General features: G+C 38.9%; 2 protein-coding genes across 2 annotated transcripts in view; both read right to left on the bottom strand.

The window, feature by feature from the left end:
* The window catches only part of Eip93F (Ecdysone-induced protein 93F), a 190404-nt gene extending 185587 nt beyond the window's left edge, over positions 1 to 4817 (bottom strand). Inside the window, exon 1 of the mRNA XM_074107071.1 lies at positions 4164 to 4817. The gene's annotated coding sequence lies outside the window, so the exon portion shown is untranslated. The remainder of the gene's footprint in view (positions 1 to 4163) is intronic.
* Positions 1 to 27546, bottom strand: part of LOC141442178 (tetraspanin-33-like) — a 185707-nt gene that overhangs the window by 67437 nt on the left and 90724 nt on the right. The window lies entirely within an intron of this gene.

Genomic DNA, 27546 nt, shown 5'->3' with positions numbered 1-27546 from the left:
TGCCACAGCGGAGCGTGCAAAATTATCTGACACGTCCTTACGGCCCTAGAAATAGAGTCATATCAGATATTTATGCACGCTTGTAGTGTCAGATATTGGTGCAGGTGACTGTACAAAATATTTTTTGTAAAAAAACTCTTAGGGTACCTAACTGCCCTAAACGTATAGTAAGGATGATTTTTTTCTCATCCAACTCTTTGGTGTAGGTCCAACCCTATGGTGTAGGGTATCGTTGGGTAGGTCTTTTAAAATCATGGGTTGCCGAGACGATTATTCGATTCAGTGATCTCATGATCTGTTTGCGAAATATTCGGCTCTAAAGTACAAATTTACATTCAAATCAATCGTCCCCCTCTAAAAACTGCTGGGTGGAAAATTTTGAAAAAAATCGGGATGGTAGTATGTAATTATATCTTAACAAGGAAAACTATAACGGCTAAGTTTGCTTGAGAATTATTTATTAGTAGTAATAATGAAAGATGTCAACTAAAACTACAGTCAGAAAAAAAATCGTACAAAAACTGTTTTATTCCTAAATTTTATTACTTTTATTGCATGGGTATAAAGCTTTTTTCGATCGGCTCAAGGCAATTCAGCTTGGGTAGCTCTGAGGCGGCCTTATAGTTATAAAAAATCCGATTAAAGTATTCTCTGTAAAAAAAAATTTTTTTTACTTTTCTTAAACTTTCTGCCAAGTCACTTGCGACGCATTCTTCTTGGCAATGATGGTATTTCCGAAAGCGCTGGTAGTTTAAAAAAGTGACAGTAAAGAGCCCTTTGCGGCCTACTTAAAGAATAAACGTTTTGATTAACTATTCGAAACAAATCAGTTAACCTCCCCACTTAAAACTTGTCACTAATCTATAATTACACCCGTATCGAGTATCATCTGACCTTCTACATTTTCCTGTCGCCCTATTGTTTGTTACTAATATTATTGCGAAAAATGACGGCCGGAAAAACTAGAATTTCATCACTGCCTTGATGCTTGCCTTCTTTCTTTCTTTCTTAATCTGTCATCTCCCAGGATAACAGGATCAAAGGAATTTGGGCACAGATTTGTGCCTCTGGGAGAGGACAGGTTAATAGTGATAAATTCTATGGATGGGTGATTGGATGACATAGATCGAAGAATGTAAATAGTAAATTAGGTCATTAATATGAGATTTGTTCCTTATCGTTGCGATTCATCATCATCATCAGCCAAAACAGTCCACAGTTAAACAAAGGTCTCCCTCCCCCTTAGAACGCCACAATGAACAACTCTTTGCCCGCAACCGGTTGCCTGCAAGTCTAGAGATGTCACACCACCTAGTGGGAGGCCTGCCAATGCTTCGTCTTCCGGTTTGTGGACGACACTCGGACTTTTCTCCCCCAACGGATATCTCTTCTTCGAGCGATGTCCGCCCATTGCTTCAACTTGCATATTCTTCGAGCTATGTCGATGACTTTATATCTTCAGTATCCGTTTCGCATTGCGATTAAGCACCTTTAGATAACTAAGACGAGGCACTCAAAAATATTTCAGCTCTATGATTGCCCATACAATTCGCCCAACAAAATCGTATTGTCATAACAGCCAAATAAACAAACAAAACAAAAAACTGGTCTATCTGTCTGTATGTTACCTTTTCACACTTAAACCGCTAAAACGATTCAGGTGTTATGTTATTTCAAAACCTGAACTCTAAGGTAACTTTTACCGACAACATTTGATACTTAGCAATATAAAATCCAAAGGGAATATCTGCATTACTAACCTACAAACCAACTGAATCGTGCGTGATTCAATGTAGGTACTTAGAACCTTTTCACAGAAAAAGTCATTATAACATTGCAATTTATTCATATGAAACTTATTGTGGTAACGTTCTGTAGTCCGCAGTGGGTTAGGAATCAAATATGAAGTTCGATATAATAACGTATCGCACAAACGCAGCTGTCTCGCACGTCTGCTAATGCCGATTGCTAGTTTTAGGGCTTCCGGTAAGTAACGAGCATTTCAACATATTCAATCAACTTTACCTACTGTCGACTTCATGCTAGAGTTAAATATATCGATCGCGGGCAAAAATGTCCAAACAGCTTTTTAATATTTGAAGCGGTGCTATTCGACCGCGCAATCGATACTAACTAGCCCACTGTCATGCTAGCCTTTGTTATATTCGGGAACAAAGGAACATTGCCCTTTGGCAATTTTAGCAATTAAAAAAAACGGCCAAGTGCGAATCCGTATAGACATTAGCAAAAAACGGGCAAAATCACGTTTGTTGTATTGGAGCCGCCCCTTAATTTTTTTTTTTGTGTCGTGTGTTTTGTTATAATGTCGAGCAAAAAACGGCAAAAAAAACACGCTTGCTGTATGGGAGCCCCCCTTAAATGTCTATTTTGTTATGTTTTTAGTATTTGTTGTTATAGCGGCCACGATATTATAATCTGTGAACATTTCAAGTGTCTAGCTATTACGGCTCAGGAGATAAAGCTCGACAGACCGCGACCCTTTGGGTACGGAACCCTAAAAATAGCGAAAGGGTTTCTTGACATGCAAAATAACGCTAGATGGCGTTAATATCTTGAGGTCCGTTTGGAGTTACAGTCTCGCTTACGATCGGTTTCACTGAACAGTGTTCCGTGATCGGTTTAATTACCTAAACCATTCAAATAATTATACAAATGTCAATGTTGTCAAACGGGTTCACGTCACGACACTAGCGCCAACTAGCATGTCACAGAAAAACAACTGAGTCTCAATGTAGTCGCGCAACGTAATAATTCACGGAATTAAGGTGAACATACGCCAAGTTTTAACTTTGCCCTGTACAATTTTTGACCGAATTTTTCTATTTAAAATATTAGTACGCCTTTGATGCGGCGTACTTTGAACAATCGATCAATGTATAGAATCATTTACTGTACAATAGAATAATAAAAACATCTTGATCGTCTACCCAAAAGCTGTGGTCCATTAATCAGCATCCTAATCCTAAGTAATCCTAAATATTTGCCGCACCCCTAAGTCAGAAATAAGTACTAAATTGAATGTTTAGACCCCCCCCCCCCGCTTGTAAAAAAAGTAGGCAAAACAAGCAAATTTAAAAACGATATTAGTATTTCTCGTATTTTTTTATTCAAGCGTAATTATGTATCTGGCCATATTTTTTATTAATGTTGCTGACGTAGACCATTCAGGCTCCCGTCTCCCATGTCATCAAAAATAAGTTAAGCAAAGATCTCACCACCCCCCTTTTGGGGCTTATGTAACCCTGAATGGCCCATCATAACTATTTATTTTAATTATCAGTACTTTTGCAGAAGCCATAGAAGCTTCGCAAACCCTCAGGGCTCCGTGGAACACCACCTTGATCATGGCGACCATACCTACCCGATTAATTTATGGTAATCCTGTCTTTTCGCATAATGATTGTTGGCTAAATTGTCTCATTTCCCAACTTTCAAATTTCTCCGAAACCAAAAAAAAATCTCAGTGTATTTTCTTATGGTTTTATAGAGCACAGTAGGTTAGGTTAGGTTTGTTTAATGAAAGTTCCGAAAATGATATGGTTTCAGAGAAAATCATGACTTAGGAAATAAAACATTTGGGAAAAAATAATTGTGGGAAACGGCAAAGAACCATGATATATATTTATTGTGAATGTGGCATATATAAAAAGAGAACCTTCACTCGTTTACGACGTAATAAGTCAGTCCAACGACTGTATAATTGTAGCCTACAAGCCATCTCGCAGTTACGGAATTAAAACGATTTAATTGTCATTATTAGTCAGAATCGCTAACAAGTCTAGGTATAACCATAGTACCTAGTTCTAGGTTACACAGCGATGATAGCAGAAGGCCATCAGACCAAGTAGCACAAGGCAATGCAAAACCGCGCAAGCGCCGACGAAATGGTACTCGAATATAAACCCAAGTTCATTAACACATAAAGGAACAACACGCACCACTTTCAACTAAAGCTACACAAACTCGAAGGACCATTTTCCCTTGCACGCCTTCCGCCCTGAAGTTGGCCCCTGCATATAAGCGTAACTGCACTCGCTTGACGGGAATGCAACCACGTGCGACTAACTTCGCACCAGTATGTAATCAAGTTCATAGATTAAGATTGCCGCTTTACACGACGATATTTCCATTTAAAAACTCACCTGTATGCAGTTTTGTCCATGAACTACAGTCCGATTTGTCCGTTATGCACTGACACTTATTTACCCTAGTTACTTTGCACTTTGAAATCACATGGGTTAAGGCACTAAGTCTATCACAAAATTGAGCAAAGCATTCGGAGGTCATTCACCTCGGTGACCTTCCTTTTCGTAATTCATACACTTCGTAATTTGAAAATTGTTCGGTTCTGTTCGGCGCGGGTCGGGGTCCATTCGGGCTCCGCGGGCGCGCAACGCGTGGACACCTCGCGCGCAACTGGATTGTCGTAGGTTAAGTTTGGAAAAAACACCGCTAGCTCAATTTTCCGCGTTGCGACCGCGACGGTTTCTCCGCCGAAACGTCCGGGCACACATCACTCTGGCACACAACAGTCAATGTTTCGACAACAAAACGCTACCGAGCCCAAGCGCCGCGAAAAAACACTGTCAACTCGACTCAATAAACTAGCAACGCGCGTAAACACAACGAATTTACTGAATGCCAGTTTTCATTATTATATTTGTGCAGCGCGTGACGGAACTATAGCCGTCCCTGTCGCGCGTGCATCGCGGTTTCAGGGCTTGGATTTTTCCTATTTCTATTTCTAATTAGGGTTTTTCGTTTGTTTGTCGGTCGCGCGTGGCTAGGTCCATGCGTGCTCGGCCGTCGGGTTGCACTGAGCCTAGATGACATTCACACAAGCACACTCAAGTTCAGACAGACCGGGCGTCAATAAACTCGATGCAGCTCGTAGTAATTCTGCGTACTTCTGATACGCTCATACGATTATATGAATCGAGATGCCGTTACGGTTTCTGATATCCGAACGTTCCAATTTTGAATTTTGAATGTCGTTCGAAAAATAGCTGGCCAGCAAGACATTAACTAAGTTAAGCTGTCTGTCCCTTTTGTAAAAAAAATCGATTGCAAAATAATTATTGACGCAAGTTTGCGTCAGCGAGAGGACAGGTAGGTAGCAATATCTTTTAGTTTAGCTGTTGCCTGCTCTTATTTACACATAAAAGTTTTTTGAATTTTTTTTCTATGTTCCACTACCCTATAACGAACAAAAACAAAATTGGCTTCTGAAGCTAAAAAGAATATATATATACAGTACGATCACTTGGAGTTAACACTTGACAGATGGGCGTGCCTTCAGTCTATTTTCAACTTTGACGTCATACAAATAAAGCCATTTTTAGTATACCGCCATCCACGTTTACAGATTATGTAAAAACTATTTTATTTGTATGACGTCAAAGTTGAAAATTGACTGAAGGCACGCCCATCTGTCAAGTGTTAACTCCAAGTAATCGTACTGTACAAATATATGCATTCTAAAAAACCTACTTGAATAAAAGTTTGCAATTAAAACGTTACTTAAAACTGAAAAGTTAGGAAGATTGAACATCTCACAATGATTCGTTTTAAATTCTTATTCTAAAACTATTTGTTTTGATAAAAAATATCCAAGTTACAGGTGTAACAATGGATAATTCGCATTGTTTTATCTAATCAAACAACCTATTAGATCATCAGGTCATCGATGATTGAACTCGACACCTCTAACAGAATGTTTGTATTTTCAGGTCAAGTTTCAATAAGAAAATAGTACCTATATTTTTAAATTTTTACTGTTGATTATGACCAGAAAAAATATTATTTTTACACAAAATCAATCCTCCATTCTTTATAGTTAGATACAGGGACTCATAAATAATTGTGAGAAGCAGTTTAAACATTTCGAAAGAACAGATTTTATTGTAAAAAGTTGCGTAATTCATGAAAAATACCCAACAATCCCATTTCAAAATTATTCAATTCTTAATTCAAATAAATTCAAACGAAATGCGAGTTACGAATTTAAAATTGAAACGAATACCGCGGCGCTTTTAAGGAGCGTGTCACAAAATTACCTACATTATTGTAAATTCAAAGGAATAATTCAAATTTCGAAAGAACTTAAAACTGGCCACGGGCGTAATGTAAGAAATTAAAAATAAAATTGTTAATCCTGTTAAAACGAACGCGTTCCAAATTCGAATGCGCATTCAAATTGGGTGCATTTCAGCGAAAGTGTTCGCGGTTTTTCGAGTCCTGCCCGGCCTCGCGCGGGGTCATCGACCCAGTATTCGGGCGACGAACGTCCATTTACGTTGGGAAAGGTCAGGTCTGCCTGTGTGCATTTTGTGCAAGTGTGCAACTTTTACTTTCGACGTTTATTGTCTTTTTCGAAATGCGTCTGTGTTGGTTCGAATTCGGGGTGACGCACACTTTTTTACCACAAACGCTTTGTGATCGTGATAGTTATTTGCATCTCTTATTTAAGCAACATGACTTAACTGCCGCCTAACTTTGTCCCCTAACTTCTCTGCCTTGAAAGAATTTAAAAACTTGACTTGATAGTTGATCATTATCCCGTAGACATTTCAAATCCCATAGTGAACATTTATGATCCCATCTATATCTCTTAGTCTAAGATTCGAATTAGGGAGGATTTGCACTTTCTATAATGGATGAAAAGTATTATATCTTTAGTACCTATGTTAAATAATATATCGCGAGCGGGTTTGTTAAAAAAAATCCTGGACACACTATAATTGATTTCCTCATGTTTCACTCTTCACGTCAAAACCGCCGAACCAATTTACATGAAATTCGGTACATAGATAGTTTGAGTCCCGGGAAAGGACATAAGATAGTTTTTATCCCGACAAATTGCTCAGTTCCTGCGGGATAGCGATAAACGAGTACTAAGCGGACGGGGTCGCGGGCAAACAACGTATCCATCTAGTAGACAGCCCTAGATGCCTTGTCGTCGTAGTCTACAGGATGTCACTGGCCATGGGGCTTTCAATAGCGGCGCATGGGGCGTGTTTGATGGTTACCTTTCATGAAGAAAATATAAACATCTATTACTTAGTCTAATTTTTAATTGTTAGCTAATTGTGGTATTGTAGCGTGAAAGTACTTAATACGATCTAATTAAAGAGGTATATAACTAAAATAAGGAGTGTAGTATTCGCCAACAAACTGTTTTGCAGTTTGGCGAAGTATAATTGTGATTGGTTTTTTGGAGTCTTTTTGTATTTTTTATTTCAACTCCAAATTTTGTTACAAGTAGCGTAGTAGAAATAAGCAACCTGAGATATGTATGCATGGGAAAAATTCGTGTCTAGATTCCTGTCCAGCGGTGGTGTAGGGGTTATAGCACGCAGCACGGATTGCTGAGGACCTGGGTTCGATTCCCAGCGCTGGTCTCTTTTTCTCGTTTTTCTGTGCATCCATGTCTCAGTTTGTATTTTCGAAGTATAATTGTATTTTTTTTGTATAACATAAATTGAGTAAATAAATAAAAAATGAAAAAATTAAGGTCCGATACTGTTTTTTTTGTTTCATACAGGTTAAATGTAATTTTCAATGTATGCGGTACAATACAAAATTGACAGCACATTAATAAATGTTTGTCTTAATGTTAAAAAAATGTCAAAAATTAGATAAGACCCCCCGTACTCGTACCAAGAGACAGCCATAACACCGCCATATCCGCACACTGATTTACCGATTAAACTTTGAGGCTCAATAAATGATGTAAATTCAAGTTATTTGAAAATCTTACAAATCAAAAGTAGCTTAGTTATGCGAGTAGAATCGAACCTTCAATTTAAAGCCCTATGATCAAAAACACCCTGTAGGTATGTATACTTATGTAAGTTGTGGTAGCATAGTAGTTTGACATGACCTCACAGGATAGTGGGTTCCATGAAATGTGTGTTCATCCAGCTCCTCCGCATCCAAGTATATACACATACATCACACAAACCCAACTGTCACCAACACCACACAACTCCGACCCGTTTCGAACTCATCCAGAGTTAATCGTCAGAGCAACACAATCATTCGCAACAGAAAATATTTTTTGCATAGACGTAACTATCGCAAGCTATGGAGCGACTTGTGATCCAGGGGAAAGTCGAAGGCACTAGGCCATGAGGTAGATCGCCTATGAGATGGACAGACCAGGTCAAAGCAGCAATAGAAGGACCACTACACGCAAGCATAAGGAAGGCGGCTGTCAGGGAGGAATGGTGGCGTATTGTTAAGCTTGCTACCAGCACCTAGAAAATGATGACCACGACCACTCTGTCAAGAGTGAAACGACGAAGAAGAAGAAGAGAACTATCGCAAGGTCGAGGTTGAGCAAAGCAAAGTAAATTATTTGCAGTTCATGCGATGATGCTGTGCCCTTAGTGTAAGTTTTCGGTTACAAAATAGGTCTCGATCGCGTTCGCGTTAAAATCTCAATTTGTGTGGAAACACGAACACCGCAAACGTTCCGCTAGAGGCGCTGTTCGTGTTTCCATACAAATTGAGATTTTAACGCGAACGCGATCGAGACGTATTTTGTAACCGAAAACTTACACTAAGGGTACTGATAGTAAGTTAGTGTAACTTACTCTAAGTAGTTCAGGTTGTTTACAAATACGTTTTTGGTAAAATTTTCATTTTTAATACAAGGTATTTTTTCCTGACTGTACTTTTTGTTGACATGTATTGTCACCCACTACATTCGAATACCAAATTTCAAGTTGATGCCATTAACCGTTGAAGAGTTCCGTCCTGTGGAGACGATCCTGGCCGGACTACCAGGATTTCACTATCAGATTATTGTATTGTCACCAGATTTACATAAGTTTAAGTCCAAATTTAACTTGCAAGATTTACGATAGGAAACCTGAAAGTCAATACTTTAACTTGCAAGATTTGACCCAAATGAGTAAATAAACAAATAAACAAACGAACGGGGCAAGTTAAATAAAAGACTGTAAAAACTGATTCACATCAAAGAATTCATTACGCGACCTCAGACCTAAATTTTTTCACAATTGTAACGTAGTATTTTCCCAGAAATAATGAGTAAAATATCGTCATCAATTACTCTTACAAGGTAAAACGTAATTACGTGGTTTTTCCCAAAAACTACAGATTCTTCCTAAACACACTTTGTTCGACTCCTAAAAAAACTTATCCGCGAAACTTTCAGTTTGTGTTACTTAAAAACGTGCTTAAACATTCGTTTGTCACTGTTCATCGCTTAAACATTTTGCTTTTGCCAGACGCTAAAACGGCTGGATGCATTTAGATGAAATTTGGTACTTAGATAGATGGGCGTCTGAAATAACACATAGGCTACTTTTTACCCCGATATTCCCACGGGATAGAGATAAAATCCCTTAATAATAACCGCTGGGTTTAGTATCATGAAATTTGGTATGTAGGTAGGCTGGACACCTGAAATAACACATGCTACTTTTATCCCGATATTCCCACGGGATAGGGATTAAATCTTGAAATTTCAAACGCTGGGTTTAGACTAATGACATTTTGGACAGTTGTTCTTAACACAACCTCAATGAAGACCACGATCTAAATTTTGGGAAATCCCAGAGGAATTTTGTAAAATCCCGGAATTTCAATTGTAACTACCAGATCGAATAGTTTAAGCGTGCGAAGCCGCGGGTAAACTATACTTTCTAATAAACACTTCATTTCATTTCTAAAGTCGTGGTGGCCTAGTGGTGACCTTTCAAGCAATGGATCGTGGGTTCGAGCTTCCGCTCGCACCTCTGTGTTTTTCGGAATTTTGCCGCAAACTTTACGGTGAAGGAAAACATCACAAGGAAACCAGCCTGCACCTGCAGGTGCAGGCATGCGAAGAAATTCAAGGGCATGTGTGTTGTTCCCAATTTGCAATGAGCCCGCGTGGGAGTACCTACCTATATATATAGGCCGAGATGACAGTTTAGCGAAATAACGTTTATTTCTATAAATTAAAAGCTACGAAGTAAAATAATATCCTACATCCATCTTAACAGACATATCCCTAAAATAAAATAGTTACTACATCTAGAATCTTCGTTTTTTTTTTTAAATCCTCAGTCAAAGTTTCCTACTTAACCGAACCAAACCAAAATATTTTTGGTAATTCATGTTCAATAGGTTAGATTAGGTTAGTATTGCGTCAAGGCGCTAAGCGCCTCAACTGAGCGGAATAGGAGCTCCACGAAGCGGAGCTCCGTCGACCCTGTCACGTGATAGTTCATACATAGGATATTCGATACTCTTTACTTCGATATTTTGGACTTCGATATTTATATCTTTCGATGTCACTTTTGTAGATAAATATATATGCTTTCGATATATTGGACGTAGGTTATCTAACCATTCGACAATATAAACGTTCGAATGTATGTGTGTATGTGTAGACGACCGGATGGTCAAGTGGTTAGGGAACTACGATAGATGGCCTGGATGTGGAACTGAGCAAGTGGCCAAATATAGCTCTGGATGGGGAGATGAGGTGGTTAAGAGTGGAGGCCCTTGCCCAGCTATGGGACACAGATATAGGCCAAGAAATAATACCTAATAAACAAACCGGTTTTGGGCGTACTTGTTGAGATTTGAACCCAAAACATACATTGCCAATTATTAGTACACTAAAATGCACCCAGGCCACCCCTTCCAACAACTTTGTCTGTCTGTCTGTCATACTCAGTTATACCTCATCATCATCAGACGGAAGCCGTCCACTGTTGAACAAAAACCTCCACCTTACAATTACATCTACGTCCACCGGTTACCCGCAACTCTTGCGTTGTCATGAGTCCACCTAGTAGGCTTGCCGACGCTGCGTGCTCCGCCACTGAAGTTCCATAACTACTAGGCCATCATAACAATTGTTAAATAACAAGTACTGCATCTCTTAATGCCTCAACACGATCATTACTTTAAAACAACACTCATCAAAAGTGTTTTACAAGCTTTTCTTTAGATTGCCCATTTAAATCATCTAAATATGTCTAGTGATAATTAGTATTCCAAGACTTTTTTTGATGTATGTACTTGTATTTTAGTGCGTAGCAAACTTCGCAAGCACAAGGTTCTAAGTCACGTTGAATAGACCAATTGTCTACGAATCGAACCCATAACCTCTGACTTCGCGAACCAAACCAGGCCAGCCTAATAAAGACTTACTCAAGCGAGATAACCATAATCTAACTTGATAACCGCCAAAAATACAATACAAAGTTACCAAAACCACCAGCGATGTCGCTGTTGTCTATGACACAGATCGAGATTCATATGAAAAAAGCAATACTTCCATATTCATCCGCTGGCGCAAATAACTTTGCAATGCCACACAGTGGATTATTCAACCAAAATTTGATAAGTTTATCAGTAAAGTCACTGACCGGAGTATTGACTAAGGTCATGGTATCTTCCGTCTCTCTCTGGCGCAGGATTAACGTGGACTATCTCTGTCTGTTGATTCAGGTGAAACTCAATTGTTTTGGTTATGTCTGCACTTTAATTTGAATACTTAGCACTTTGATACTTTAAACCTTCAATGTATTTATGTTTCAGTCGCACTAATATGCGAAAGGGTGTGTATACTTATATTTATACACTAGATATTATATCATCATCATAAGCTGGAAGAAGGCCACTCTTGAACAAAGGCCTCCCCTTAGAAGAACGGCACAATTGCATCCACCGGTCGCCCGCAACTCTCGCATTGTCAGTCCATCTAGTGGGAGGCTTGCCAACGCTTCGTCTTCCGGTTCTTAGTCGCTCGAGGACTTTTCTCCCCCAACGTTATCTGTTCTTCGAGCGACGTGGCCTGTCCATTGCCGCTACAACTTGCATATTATTCGACTCATGTCAGTGACTTTAACAATATTATCATCAGCAGCCGGTAGATCCACAGTTGAATAAAAGCCTATTCCTCAGAACGCCACAATGAACGATAACTGCATCCACCGGTGACCCGCAACTCTCGCGATGTCAGTATACCTACCTACTTAGTGGGAGGTCTGCCAACGATTCGTCTTCCGGTTCGTGGTCGCTCGAGGACTTTTGCGAAAATTTTCTTTTTAGTCGATATTTGACCGTTCTTTATCATTAAGTCATCATCATCATGTCAGCCGAAAGACGTCCACTGCTGGACATAGACCTCCTCCAAGGCTCTCCACTCAGACCGCTCTTGTGCTTTCCGTATTAACTCCATCTTGTTGGAGGCCTACCGACAGCTCGTCTCCCGGTCCGCGGACGCCACTCGAGAACCTTCTGATCACATCGGCCATCAGTCCTGCGAGCAATGTGCCCCGCACACTGCCACTTCATGCAGTTTCAGTCATTAAGGAATTTTCCGAAAATAGTCGTGCGTTATGTTCCCTGAACACAAAAACTAGGTTTAAAGTATCCCGAATTTTTGGGACTTAAATCTTATTTTTAGTAGGTATTATTAAAGAAATAGAAATATAAATAGAAATAGAAATAATCATTTCGTGACAAAGTAACGTAGCATAACAAAAAGGTATTAAAAATTAAGAAAGTTGTATGTCACAAAATGGTCCCAAATCAGCAAAAATTGCCGGTTTTGCGAACGGCGCTGTTTTCCTTATTAGGATCAAAGTAAGTCGAATTCTAAGTATTCTAACAGCAGAAGTCGCGTTAACCGGCATTGACCTCTTATCACAACCTGATCGACCCCCCTATCGTAGTTATAGCAATATTAGCGATCGTTGCATTATTACAACTTAATAACTTCATTACACGGCCGTTGTGACCTAGTGGATCCTGGGTTCAAATCCGGGGTGCGAGCCCGGATTTTCCCTAAATTCATGTGCGAAGTTGCATTCGACATTTACTCGTAGCAAGCTTTACCTCGAGAAACCTGCACAAACCTGCGAAGCATTTAGTGGTGTGTGATTTTCCCAATCCACACAGGAACTACGAACCAATCATTTTGAGAGAAGGCCTGTGCCTAACACTGGGACATATACAATGCGTCTTAAATTGTTACAAGTGTTCATTGACATTGCACTATAAAACAACCGTGCCAATATTCATGACACTAAACCCAGCGGTTGGGTTGAGAACTTGAGATATCGAGATAATTGTGTTTTTTTTTAGTCTGTATTTTTTATTGCAACTCCCAATTTGTTACTTTTACGGGTATCCCGTGAAACCATATCGAAAATACAAACTGAGACATGGATGCACAGAAAAACCAGAAAATGAGACCAGCACTGGGAATCGAACCCAGGTCCTCGGCAATCCAATCACTGCTGGACAGGAATCTAGACACGAATTTTTCCTATGCATACTTACATATCTCAGGTTGCTTATTTCTACTACGAAAAATTCGTGTCTAGATTCCTGTCCAGCAGTGCTGTAGGGGTTATAGCACGCAGCACGGATTGCTGAGTTCCTGGGTTCGATTCCCAGTGCTGGTCTCATGTTCTGGTTTTTCTGTGCATCCATGTCTCAGTTTGTATTTTCGATATATCGATATAAGGTTGGTAATCATCATCATCATCATTATCATCATGTCAGCCGAAAGACGTCCACTACTGGGCATAGGCTTTCCCCAAGGCTCTCCACTCAGACCGGTCTTGTTCTTTCCGCATCCACCGCGATCCCGCGATCTTAATTAAGTCGTCGCTCGAGATTCGAGATTTTTCTGACCCCATCGGCCATCAGTCCTGCGAGCAATGTGCCCCGCCCACTGCCACTTCAGTTTCGCAATTCTTCCGACTATGTCGGTAACCTTAGTTCTACTGCGGAAGGTTGGTAATATCGGGATAAGAAGAACTATTAAAAACTAACCTATGTGTTTATTTTAATACAAAGTCAGGCTTACAGTAGTTTCAGTAGTCAGTAGCAGGTAGTTATACCAAACATTTCATAAGTGTCATTCATAAGTGCTTGTTATAGCCTAAATTGAATAAAGATATTTTGACTTTGACTTTGACTTTGAACATCCAGCTATTTACATACAAAATTTAATCCAAATCTTTCTAACCGTTTTAGCGTGAAAGAGTAACAAATATAACCTACTTAATCACAAATTTTCGCATTTATAATATAAGAATAGGTAGTGCCACCAGTGTTGAGGTCACACAAGAACATGACACGTAATGACGGCGGGATTTTGACATTCACTCATTCATTCTTCTTTTATGAAATTAGTTCTTCAGTGTGTGTAATCATTCACTTCAACTCTCGTGGCACTAAGCTACCTATAGAATACCAAGTCGTCAATGGGTATTACTTGTTATGCTATAATATAACATAGCTTCTTAAGCACAAGGAAGTACTATATCCTCATTCCGGGAGAACCCGTTCTCAACAATTAGGTAATGTTTACTTCGCAGTTACAAGTACCCAAAATTTGTTATTCCGCTTTATCTAATTCTGTGGTTAGGTATTCGTCATATAAACATGGTTAGAGCGTACCTATATATCCAAAATTGTTGTTTGGATGCTTCTAATTAGTGGAATGATTCGTAAGACTGACCAAACTTTATTACGAGTATTTCCTTATTAAGCTTCTTTTGTTTTTAACCTAGAATAGACTGGTGTCCTGAAAAAATCTAATGAGGGCTATCGTTTTTTGTCTTTCTAGATGGCGCCACTGTTGCGTGAGGTTTTCAAGTGTGGCTTTTAAAGTCTGTTATTACGGGCGAGAAAACAAAGTTTAGATTAAAACCATATTTAATACACCTTAAAACCGTACCATAAAAATATCGAGCAACTACAGTGTTGCGTAGTCCCGTTTTGTTCGGAAAAAAGGGAGGACAAAAGTTTTCGAGAGACAAAACTGTCTTAAAACACAGACATTCATTGCTCCTTATCGCATAATTGCCATAATTAATTTCAGGTAATGCGCAAAATATTCACAAAATTATTCTAATTATAAATAAACCCGCGCAGCTCACCCAAAAACTATGAGATTTGACATTTCCAAAACCTCACGCTACACTAGCGCCTCTAGCGGCGAATTCATACGCGATAGCCCTCATTATGGCGCTCTGAGTCACTTCGAAGATTTATCAAAGAGACTCAGAGATACCACAAAAGAACGAAGAGCTGGCAGCTTCTTCGCTCAACGCATCAGTCTTGCGATCCAGCGGGGAAATGCTGCCACCATCTTTGGTACCATGCCGCAGGGTCCATTTTCAGATTTATTATAGTTTTAGTTTATTTATTGTAGACCTTTTATATTATTCTATCAATAAAAATATATTATTATAATTCGATCTTTAGTTAGATTACCAAAAATTAAACATGTACATTTTAGCATTATACCCCAGTCACCTAACACCTTCGCTCTAAGTAAAATCAACATTAATTCAAATAAGCAATTTTTTGCATTACAAATTAGGTCAGGTAATTTACGAATATACATACATACATACATAAAATCACGCCTCTTTCCCAACGGGGTAGGCAGAGACTACATCCTTCCACTTGCTACGCTTCTGGCATGCAACTCTCGCTTCCTCTACATTGAAATTTCATCAATCTTTTCATGCATGCACGTCGGTTTAGAGTACTCCTGACCCGACCTTTCTTCAGAACGTCCCCGATTTGATCGTGGTACGTTCGTCTAGGCCTTCCTCTCCCAACGTTCCCATTCACGCTCGTCTTATATTCTTAAATAATCCACCAAAAGGACGGAGGGCTAGACGGGGCAGTGCCCCGGTTCCCCCAAGCTCAGGGGGGCCCTCGGACTCTAACTTAAAAACTATAAAATATTCGGAATACGCAACAAAGGATTTTAAATAGTTCAGTTGGGGGCCTAGTTTATTTTTTGTTCCGGGGCCCTTGGTTATGAGTAAAAATCACGCTAGGTTAACACATTGCACATTACATTATTTGCGGCATTAATGCCACATATTTACAGCATACCTGTACATACATAAACCTAAAATAAATTTAACATAAAACTAACAACAAAACAATGATTCAAGGAACCACAAAATGTGACGAAATATTGCAGCCAAATATTGTAATTTCAACTCTTTTGCACGAACTCAAAGTATATTATCCTTTAATTTAAACGTTCAACGAGATACCTATTCCATTGTTGCTGGCAACATTTTTTTCCCAAAAATTTTATTGCTGTGATTAATAAAAACACAGTTGGTTTTCCTTGTCAGTGTTCGGTTTACAGCAGTTTACGATTTTTGTTTTAATATCGCAATAATAAATAACAAACCCGTTGTCGGTGCAGCTCAAGACACCAGAGTTACTTTCCCGAAATTATACCGAAAGCATTCCACAGGATATGATATTAGAGTGGCTCTGTAACAACAACAACAAGGGGCCGGGTATTTGAGTGATGAGATGACGGAATCACAACAGGACTACTGAGACTAAACTGGTACTTGTAGTCCTCCAGAGGTTATTTAATACCGTCATTATCGACGGTAACAATACCTTATTGAAGACCTATCACTCCTGAGCCATGTGTTCAAGTTATTTTCGAGGGTCATTGCGTACATATATATAGGTACCTATTTTTTCTTATTGATTGATTGATTTCATTTCATTTTTTTGACATACATACTTTATTCATTTTTTTAATTTTATTTAATTTGATATTTTTGACCAATTTTTTTTTTTTTTAAGTACTGATTTTTTATTTTTACTGATTTATATAATTGAATGATGATGAATTACGAATTACTCGATTTAAACCTAGGCTTTGGGTAAATTGGTATTATAAATGAAACTCAATAAATGAATTATGAATTATTAGATTATTATCATTGTCCGTATTATTATTTTTTACTTTTTTTAATTATTATTTTTTATTTTGTGTTGTTTCCTATGCTGTTAATATTAAACTTGAAACATTATCAAGTTGTGCCCTAAGCAGGGTTCATGTTCTTGGAATTGTTAATTAATGTAAGACCAGTACAACATGAAATGCAATAAATTAATTTAGAATTATTAAACATCTCGAGCGCATGCTTGATGATTTCCATCCTCCCTAATATAAACTAGGTACATTTGTTTGTCTAGATATGACAAATGTCTATCAAAGTATACAAAATGACAATGCGGTGGCCTAAGGCTGCGTTTCCACCAGACATGTGAGAGGAATCCTTTTTTCATGAACCAATAGAAACGGTTAATTTATATCCCCGCTCCGACGAGCTGTTTCTACTAGAGCTGCGCTGAGCGAGGAGAGGTAAATGAAGCTTTTTATTGATTCGTGACAACGCATCTTCACACATCTCTAGTGAAAACGCAGCGTAAGAATCAAATTAGTTTATCATCATCATCATGTCAGCCGAAAGACGTCCACTGCTGGACATAGGCCTTCCCCAAGGCTCTCCACTCAGACCGGTCTTGTGCTTTCCGCATCCACCGCGATCCCGCGATCTTAACCAGGTCGTCGCTCCATCTTGTTGGAGGCCTACCGACAGCTCGTCTCCCGGTCCGCGGAAGCTATTCGAGAACCTTCTGACCCTACCGGTCATCAGTCCTGCGAGCAATGTGCCCCGCTCACTGCCACTTCAGTTTAGCAATTCTTCGGGCTATGTCGGTAACCTTAGTTCCACTGCGGATATCATCATTTCTGATTGTATCCCGCAGAGAAACCCCGAGCATAGACCTCTCCATACCCCTCTGAGTGACTCTGAGCTTCGTCATGAGGCCCATCGTTAGCGCGGCGCCCACGTCTCAGATCCACATGTCATCACTGGCAACACACACTGGTCAAAGACTTTGATCAAATTATTTGACTGTAAAAAAAAACGAAGTATAGGTCAAGGTACTAGAATAAATACAAAGCAATAATATACTTAACAGGATAAAGTTTAGCAGCACCTTATCTGGAGTTCTACGACCGATAAAAATGCAGACAAACACATTGGGGTACCCGCGAATGCAGATTAGATAACAAAACGATATTTCGTGGCATTTCGTACTGGGTGGTACTGGTGATTGTAAGAAATCGAACCCAAAAAAAATATATCATACAAATTATCTATGTGTTTTAAATCATCATCACGTTAAAAGATGCCCCCTGCTGGACACGCCTCCTACAAAAAAAGTCTCAATGACTGATGATAATACAAGGTGTCTCTCTGACCACGGAGCTTTAAATACATGATTCGATTCAACTCGCATAGCTGAGCTACTTTTTTTATTCCACAAATTTTTGAAAATATGACCACTGTTAATTTTTTTTATACAGATTAAATGTAATTATCCATCATCATCATCATTAGCAGGAAGACGTCCACTGCTGCCACAATGAACGACAACTCGCCACTTGCATCCACCGGTTTCCCGCAACTCTCACGATGTCGTCAGTCCACCTGTTGGGAGGCCTGCCAACGCTTCCTCGTAATTTTCTATGTACCTATATGCAATACAATAGGTACTAAATTGACAGTAGCACATTGATAAATTTTTATCTTAGAAATGTCACAATAAGACAGTATAATAACGCCATAATCCATACACTGATTTATCAATTTAAGTTTGAAGATCAATAAATGATCTAAATTCAAGTTATTTGAAAATTTTACAAACAAAAGGTTATGTAGCTTAGTTATGCGAATAGAATCGAACCTTGCACTTAAAGCCACATGGCCAGAGATACCCTGTATAGTATAGGTATAACTACCGATACGAGTATTCTATTTTAATGTCCAAACAAAATGAATACTTTTAGGTACAAACATTTGTGGGATTAAACTTTATCTATTCCTCATGACAAATATATGGTTGAGCAATAATTAGCTCAGTATGTGTCATGCTATTTTGATCGAGGTAAAATCCTGAATGAATTCAATGTCATACATACAGAGAAAAAAGAGTTATGACAAACGATACATTCTGACCAACATTACATTCTGACTTTCAAGTACTTTAAACCTGTGTGCGAGCCGACATGGATCCCAACTATAAAGATATCGATATGGCCAAAGTTACAAAAATATGTATACACGACCTTAATATTTTGATATCGATCTTTTTGTTGACTGTACCTTTTTCTTTGTTGGTACCTAGTTGGTCTATTGGCAGTGTGGTCTTGAATAAACCAGAAGTCGCGAAACAATATCCACTCACTGTGACGAATGTGTTCAGAATTAAAGCAAATAAGTAAACATGCATAAACTTAGCTATCATAGGGTCGCGGGTGAGCAAAAAAAAACTTTTAGTTCATTGATATGGACCTCCGCAAAGTAACGCCTGATTCAATAAATTATTTAAATAAGTAACCCAACCAACTTAGAATAGTAAAAAAACATGCGTCATTAGCATTTCAAAGCTCCATATCTCAGAAAATTATTCGAGAAGCATTAGCTGAGGTCCGTCCGTTTGAGTGTAACGATATGCCACAGACAGACAAACAAACAGATATTGCCGTCAAATTTATAACACCCCCCTTTTTGCGTCAAGGGCTAGAACACGCGCGATACTCCCCATAATCGTATCCGTAATATTTCGGTCGGTAAAAGTTGCAACTTGCAACACAAGCGTAATTTTTTTTTGCATTTAAATTAGTACCTCAGTTCGTCTTCGATCAAGCTCCAGAAACTTTCCCAGAAACTGCAGGGCTACTACGAAACTCGAAGTTCGTGTCGTGCGGTCCCTCTGACACTTATACTACTTAATACGAGAGCGAGAGGGACGGTACGATACGAACTTCGAGTTTCGTAATAGCCCTGCTGTTGTAAAAATTCAGGAGCAAAATTATACTACACATTATACTACACTTTTTTAATTGCCAATATGGTGTCCCACTGCAGCGCATAGGCATCCCCTTTCTCCTTCCCTCATCTCTGGCTTTGGCAAAATATCACCAGTCCGGCTGATATTCCTCTTAATCGCGCTAAATAGTGCACTAAAAATAGGTATAACGACTAATTTTTCAAACCTGTGAAATGTACCGCTGAAATTTTAGTGCTCTTGCAATGTCACCGCCATCGCCATGCTCTCAAATCTGGCAAGATAAGATGAGAATACATAATATATATGACTTCTGACAGTTACTAATACATATACTTGTTTGTTAGTCGCTCGTTGGATTTGGTAGCGTCATGTAGTGTTAGTGATACAGTAACTATGTAGGGGGAAGTCCCGTAAAGCCGGACGGCGGACACTCGTAATATCTCGCTGTTTTTTTTATGATTACTAAGCAAAAATGGATGAAAAAAATGCGGCAGACTCCCTTGCACTTATTTTATCAAATATTAGATAGGACCCATTACAATGTATTGAAATATTACGACCCTTCAGGTGCCATCGTATTTCGATTAAGATTTTGCAGGTGGTAGGACCTTGTGCAAGGTCCGCCCGGATTGCTACCACCATCTTGCTCGCTAATCCTGCCGTGAAACAACAGTGCTTGCACTGTTGTGTTTCGGCGTGGAGAGTAAGACAGCCGGTGAAATTACTGGCACTTGAGGTATCCCATCTTAGGCCTCTAGGTTGGCAACGCATCTGCAATCCCCCTGGTGTTGCAGGTGTCTATGGGCGGTGGTGATCTCTTATCATCAGGAGACCCACTTGCTCGTTTGCCATCCAGTTGAATAAAAAAAAAAAAGATCCGACTTTACCATTATGTAGGTATCTGCCAAGAAGCTATCCTAGCCAAGACCCCAGACAGCGCCAGCTTTAGCCTTAAAATAGAGCGGGATTTCTACGCCACTTCCGTGCCCCTCAAAAGGCGCCATCAAAATTTTATTTACCACTGGAAACTGGCCGTTGGGCCCGAAAAGTTCTTGAATGGAGCTCGTATTAAAATTGTAATTTTTACCAAAAACTCCAAAAAAGACTTGAAAGGACTTCAAAAGTTCTCGTATGGAGACCACGGATCGGCAAGCGCAGCGTAGGACGTCCACCAACGAAATAGACCTGGTTAAAGCCAAAAACAAAAAAACGCTGATGAAAAAAACACATGTAAATAAAAGAGCCCATTGCGGCCAATCTGTAAAATTAACTTTCGATTTTGATTTCATAAATTGGCATGTTATAGGTTTAGGTTAGGACTCGCCAGTATTGGCGCAGCTGTTCCAACTGTCAATGAACTGGTGACTTTACATCAATGCCGTGCAACTTTTGTCTCGTTTGTTTTGCTCGTTTTGAGCTGGTGAACGACTGATAACCTTCAGCTATGAGGCGTCGATGGTTTGTGTAGGTAGATAATCATTTTTGTGAGGACGTTAGAGCAGTCATCATCATCATCATCAGCCGAAAGACGTCCACTGCTGGACAAAGGTCTCCCCCTTAGAACGCCACAATGAACGACAACTCGCCACTTGCATCCACCGGTTTCCCGCTACTCTCACGATGTGCCTGGTGGGAGGCCTGCCAACGATTCGTCTTCCGGTTCGTGGTCGCCACTCGAGGACTTTTCTCCCCCAACGGTTATCTGTTCGTCGAGCGATGTGAGGTGTGTGTTAGAGCAGTAGCCAGAGACAAAATGAGCATCACAAAGTGAGTGAAGTGAGCACTTGAAAGTGAGCGTTTCTAAGTTGAGTGAGACCGTTACAGCTTTGCCCTAGACTTGGAAGGCGTGCTCGACGAGCCGGCACAACCGCTTCCCAAAGTTAGTGAGCATTACAAGCTGATAAAGTGTGATTATTTGAAATTGAATGAAGTGAGCGATTGATAACAACACAACACATGACAACACATAACAGAAAACATAATTTTACAACAGTAGGACTATCCGTCAGTGATCAAACTAGACTGAGCTTAAAAGACTAAACTAAACTCTGAAAGGGACCCGGAAACAGAGGTTTTGGGGACCAGAAACGAACCCAGAAACGGAGGAGAGAGGAGGCACGCTTAGAACCCACATTTTCCATACTTTAGGTCCGGGGTCCTTTAAAATGTTTATTTGTAACTCATAATTGCAGGAAGCGCTAACCACTAAAACAAGAATATAATAAGACTGCCACTAGCCTATACAACTGTTTTTTTTTAAACGCCTTATTTACATTTTTGCATTTTTTTTGTATTTTTATGATGTACCGGAACGCTTGGTGTATTTTTCATACATATAGATAGTTCTATAAAAAAATACGTACCACAGATACGAACAAAACGCCGCTTCAACTCTTGCGCACAAAGCGCGTGTCATTGCGCAGGTCAGTTCCGATAGCCGCGAAACAAAATAACGCATATTTTGTTTGCGGCCGTATTTAGGTCAGTAGTGGCTGCAGAAAAATCGGCGCGCGCGCTATTTTTTACCCGACTGCCCAAAGGAGGGTTATGTTTTTCGAGCGTATGTATGTATGTATGTAGGTATGTATGTCCATTTCTTTGGTCCTCGCTGCAGCCTAAACGGCTAGATGGATTTTAACATATGAGGTATCATTGGATTCGTCATAACTGTCGGAGTGACATAGGCTATATAAAATTTCAATATGGCGTCTGCGAAAAAAAATATGGCGGAGGAATGAAAAAAATATTTTGTATTGTAACAATATGGGTATCAAATGAAAGCTAATAATTATCCCATACTATTAATCAACTATTTTCACAGAAATATCAAAAAAGTATAAAATAAAAAACAATAAATTTAAAAAATCAAAAACCCGACTGCCTTAAAAACTAAAAGGAAGAAAATAAGTCTAGTGGCCTAGAACTCTGTCAAGAAGCTCATTTAAGGTTCAACAGTCGGGACCCTTCAAATCGTAATCAGCTCAAAAAATCTTGGTAATGGGTCCCGACTGTTTAACCTTAAATGAGCTTCTTGACAGAGTTCTAGGCCACTAGACTTATTTTCTTCCTTTTAGTTTTTAAGGCAGTCGGGTTTTTTGATTTTTTAAATTTAATGTTTTTTTTTTATAAATATATTTAATACTAGGTACCTAGTGCTTACCCGCGGCTTCGCACGCGGAAATCATTAGATTCAGCAGTGGAATTGAAATTTTGGACCTCTCAAAAAATATATCGTGGCTTTCATTAACGTTTCACTTAAAAAAATTGCTAAATTTTTCTGACCCAGCGGTTGAGTTTCGAGATTTTATCCAAATCCTGTGGGAATATTAGGATAAAAAGTAGCTTATGTATTATTCCACATGTCCAGCTATCAAAATACCCAATTTCATCCAAATCGGTCCAGTCACTTCAGCGTTAATGAGTAACAAACTTACACACACATACTCACAAACTTTCGCATTTATAATATTAATAGGATTTGATTCTTCGACGTATCCTGATCGGTTAAAAATGTGACGACGTATAGTTTGTAAATGGAAATTAAAATGACAGAATTATGTTAAGATAAAATATGCGGGTAGTTTAAAGTTTCTTTAAAGCTGCGTTTCCACCAGAGATGTGCGAAGTTGCGTTGCGAGGATGTTGTTTGTCGTGAACCAATAGAAACACTTTATTTACCTATGCTCGCACAGCACAGCTCTAGTGTCTATAAGTACTTTTCGGATAGGATGGGTACGATGACACATGTCATTAAGCAATTAAAGGGTTGTGACAATGTAAATTCGAATCGATTTATTGCGATTAAATATGCCAAGGGTGTGTAATCGATTTTATTAGTGATAGTTTATAATTTTAACTAGTTTTTGCCTGCGGCTTCACCCGCGTAGCAAGTGTTTTTGCGTATCTATCGGGATCACACAAACCATGCGGTCTTCTTTGCCACTATATCAAAACTAATAACGATAAAAAAAACAAAGACCGTAATAACAAAATTGAATAACAAAGTAACAGTTCAAAACATTAAACAATACGAAACAATCGATACAAAGACGCATTTAAGGACCTTCGCTCTCGTACTAATTGACAGATGATGCGAGTCAAACGATTTGACAGGATTGTGGAATTTATTCGGTCGATAAGCAAAGTCAAGCTCTATTGAGATAGAGTTCCGTTTTACGCGATGAAAGTTAACGAGATTAAAATTTATCTTTTTAGTTTTAAAACATAATAATATATTTTTAAGTGTTTTTTGTTTATTATTACGAAATCTTTTAAGCTATTTTTTTATAAATTATTGACCTGTAACGTTCATGGCGTGGAATGGAAAGAACGCAAGTGTCACCGTACCCACCCTATCCGAAAAGTACTATAGTGGAATAGGTATAGGCGAGGATAGATAAATGAAGCGTTTCTATTGGTTCATAATAAACACATTCCTCGCATTCGCAACCCGTCCTCGTACATCTCCGGTGGAAACACAGTCTTAGTGTTTACTGGTTACCCATGTCATTCGTTTTTTTTTGGAACGGCTATGTGCTGGTTTTTACTTTGAAAATGAACTATGAGTATAGAGTTCGAAAACCCATTACTGACAATTTTTGAGCCGCCCACGATTGTAAATAAATGGGTCCCGACTACTAAACTTCAATTTACTAGATTCTGGTCTGGTTTTGATTTTTTTACTTGAATATTTTTTTTAGTTTTTTTTCTGGACACATGTCTCACAATACGAAGAGAAGGTTCGTAACGCAGCTTCTGTACCACTACCATGAGTTTACAGTGACCGTACTCGATAGCGACGGCGTAAATTATTTGTATGGAGAATTGTACAGCACCTCTACAAATAATTTACGCCGTCGCTATCGAGTACGGTCACTGTAAACTCATGGTAGTGGTACTGGTTTATTCCTTATAGATCTATTCTAAGACTGCTACAAAGGAAAATTATAAATAGGTTCCTTTAGTAGATTTATATTGTTTTTGATTGTCCCAATGAATGGTCCATCAGTCAATTTAAATGATGTTCCGAAACTCATTGGCTGGACACATTTGACAGCTCAATTAACTCCAACTATTCTTACATTGATATTATGGAATATATAGATATTAGTACCACTGTTAATGCAAGAAAGCCATTCTGGCCTAAAAGTTTGACCTACGAGTATGGCCTCTCGAGCAGAAGGATCATGGGTTAAAAGTCCAAACACAATAGATCCATTACTTTTGTCTAGTCTCTATTAAAAAAGAAGATCACGTAAATCTGACGTAGACGTAGTCAAAATTATGACAGCTCCTTTTTCTGGTGTAAAAGGCAAAGGAAACATATCTATTCTGTGGTAGTTTTGGGAAATTCAGATATATGTTTTTCAATTTTTTGTATTTTTTTAAATATAGAGAAATAACTTATAATAAATATTTTCCCATGTTCAGGTGTTAAAAAAATGAAATCTTGTCAATTAATAAATAAAATATCATGGGACACTTGACACCAATTGACCTAGTCCCAAACTAAGCAAAGCTGTGTTATGGGTACAATAATTCCAAATAATTGTAAATTTACAAGAATTGCTCGTTTAATGATATAAGGTAACGTGTATGTTTTCAGATAACGTTGCAGTTTGCTTTCCCCGTAAATTTCACTTTCTGCTACATTTTAAACGCATCCAGTTTAATTCAGATTCGCTCTCGTTTTCGGGCTATCTGTACCTCACATACAACATTATATATGTTTGTGTATACTACAGTCTGGCGACGCATCATCGAATCGGTTCATTGCCCTCTGAATCATACGATCGTTGTCCTTCTCCGTTACTCATTACTTTCTTTCACGAAAATATATAAATAGTACTTACCTTACCTTAGTTATATAGTTCTTAGCTACAGTACTACAGTACAAACCGTTTTCGGATCTATTTCTCCTTTCAATTGTTCTTATGTATTTTTTTTTATTTAAGCTTAACCTAGGTAATAGTTTGAATTCGGTGCCTCAGCACGAGCCAGGAGGAGTGATAGAAGCCCATCAGGTTGATGATTATAGGTCCACTCCTCCTGGCTAGAGCTGATGCACCGACTTAAAACTATACGCAACCTTACGCAATAGACCCCCTGGTATAATACATGCATAATAAAATCACGCCTCTTTCCCAACGGGTTAGGCAGACTACATCCTTCCACTTGCTACGATTCTGGCATACAACTCTCGCTTCCTCTACATTCATCAATCTTTTCATGCATGAACGTCGGTTTAGAGTACTCCTGACCCGACCTTTCTTCAGAACGTCTTCAATTTGATCGTGCTACGATACCTAGCAGTTTTAGCTATTCCTGGTGTACAATTCGACTGAACCTGAAGCAAACCAATGCTTTTGGAATAAATGGAGCAAAGTGCAACAAAATCCACAATGCAACTGCACAATTAATTATTTTATTTTCCTTGTTAGTTCTGTTTAAAATTCGGCATTGAGCATTTATCGTTTTGGTTGCATTAATTAATTTTATATTATTGCAAGGCCTGCAGTGAAGTGTCAACGACCCATGATAGCGGTTCAGGTGGCCTTGTTTACAAGTATTTAGGCCTCTGATGCAGTATACAGTGTGTTACCGGCGGCCATGCTTTTTTTAAGGCAGGTTAAAGTAACGCTATTTCTGTAACTTAATCATGGCATTAACTTAACTAAAAAACTAAAATTCAGACTTTGCTAATACAAACACACAAATATCACGCCTGTATGCCCAAATGGGGTAGGCAGAGCACACGAAACGTTACCGCTTCGGAGCCACTTTGTTAATTTTCCGACAAAATTATAATTAAATAAATAAATATTACGGGACAATTAACACCAATTGACCTAGTCCAAAAGTAAGCTTAGCAAAGCTTGTGCTATGGGTACAAAGCAAATAAATATAATTATATAAATAGATACATACTTAAATACATATTAAACACCCAAGACCCGAGAACAAACATTCGTATTTTTCATACAAATATCTGCCCCGACACGGGAATCGAACCCGGGACCTCAAGCTTCGTAGTCAGGTTCTCTAACCACTAGGCCATCTGGTCGTCAAATGCCAGCAATTTAGAGCAAATTAAGTTGAAAAATAATAATCAGAGTATCTATCGGCTGTTTTACATTTACTTGTCAATTTACTTTGCTGTACATTGCTGGCAATTATAATTTTGTTGCAAAGTCTGAATTTAGCTTAATCAAATTAATGTCATGTTTAAGGTTACGGAAATACGTTACTTAACCTCCCTTAAAAAAAGCAAGGCTGCCGTTAACACACTGTACATGTTTTTAAGACCAATTTTGTGTAGTTGGTACTCGTGGGCACTGGTGAGCACTAATCACTTCCCATCAGATGACCCGCTTGGTTGTTTGTCTCCCTCTCACAATAAAAAAAATCTCCAGCAGGTAGTGTACCTATCTGCAGTGTTTCCTGTCAATCAGTCATTGTAGGTACTGTTTTACTGTATATTTAAAACTAGCTTTAGCCGCGGCTATCGCGCACAGAGGGGCTACTACGAAACTCGCAAATCGAAGTTCGTATCGCACCGTCCCTTTCACTCGCGTATTAAATGACATAAGCGTCAGCGGGACGGCAACATACGAAGTTGGAGTTTTGCACTTCGTGGTAGAGGGCCTGTTCCCTCGGGAACCGTGCATTTTTCCGGGATAAAAAATACCTAGCCTATGTCACTCTCTGGCCCAAGAACTATCTCTATGCCAAAATCCACGTCAATCCGTCGCTCCGTTTCCACGTGAAAGACGGACAAACATACAAACACATACATTTTCACATTTACAATTTAGTATGGAATTATGGATAGATGTCACTATC

The sequence above is a fragment of the Choristoneura fumiferana genome, chromosome 25, assembly GCF_025370935.1.
Source record: "Choristoneura fumiferana chromosome 25, NRCan_CFum_1, whole genome shotgun sequence".
Taxonomy (NCBI): Eukaryota; Metazoa; Arthropoda; class Insecta; order Lepidoptera; family Tortricidae; genus Choristoneura; species Choristoneura fumiferana.
The sequence above is the reverse complement of the archived record's forward strand: the minus strand, read 5'-3'. Positions and strand labels throughout refer to the sequence as shown.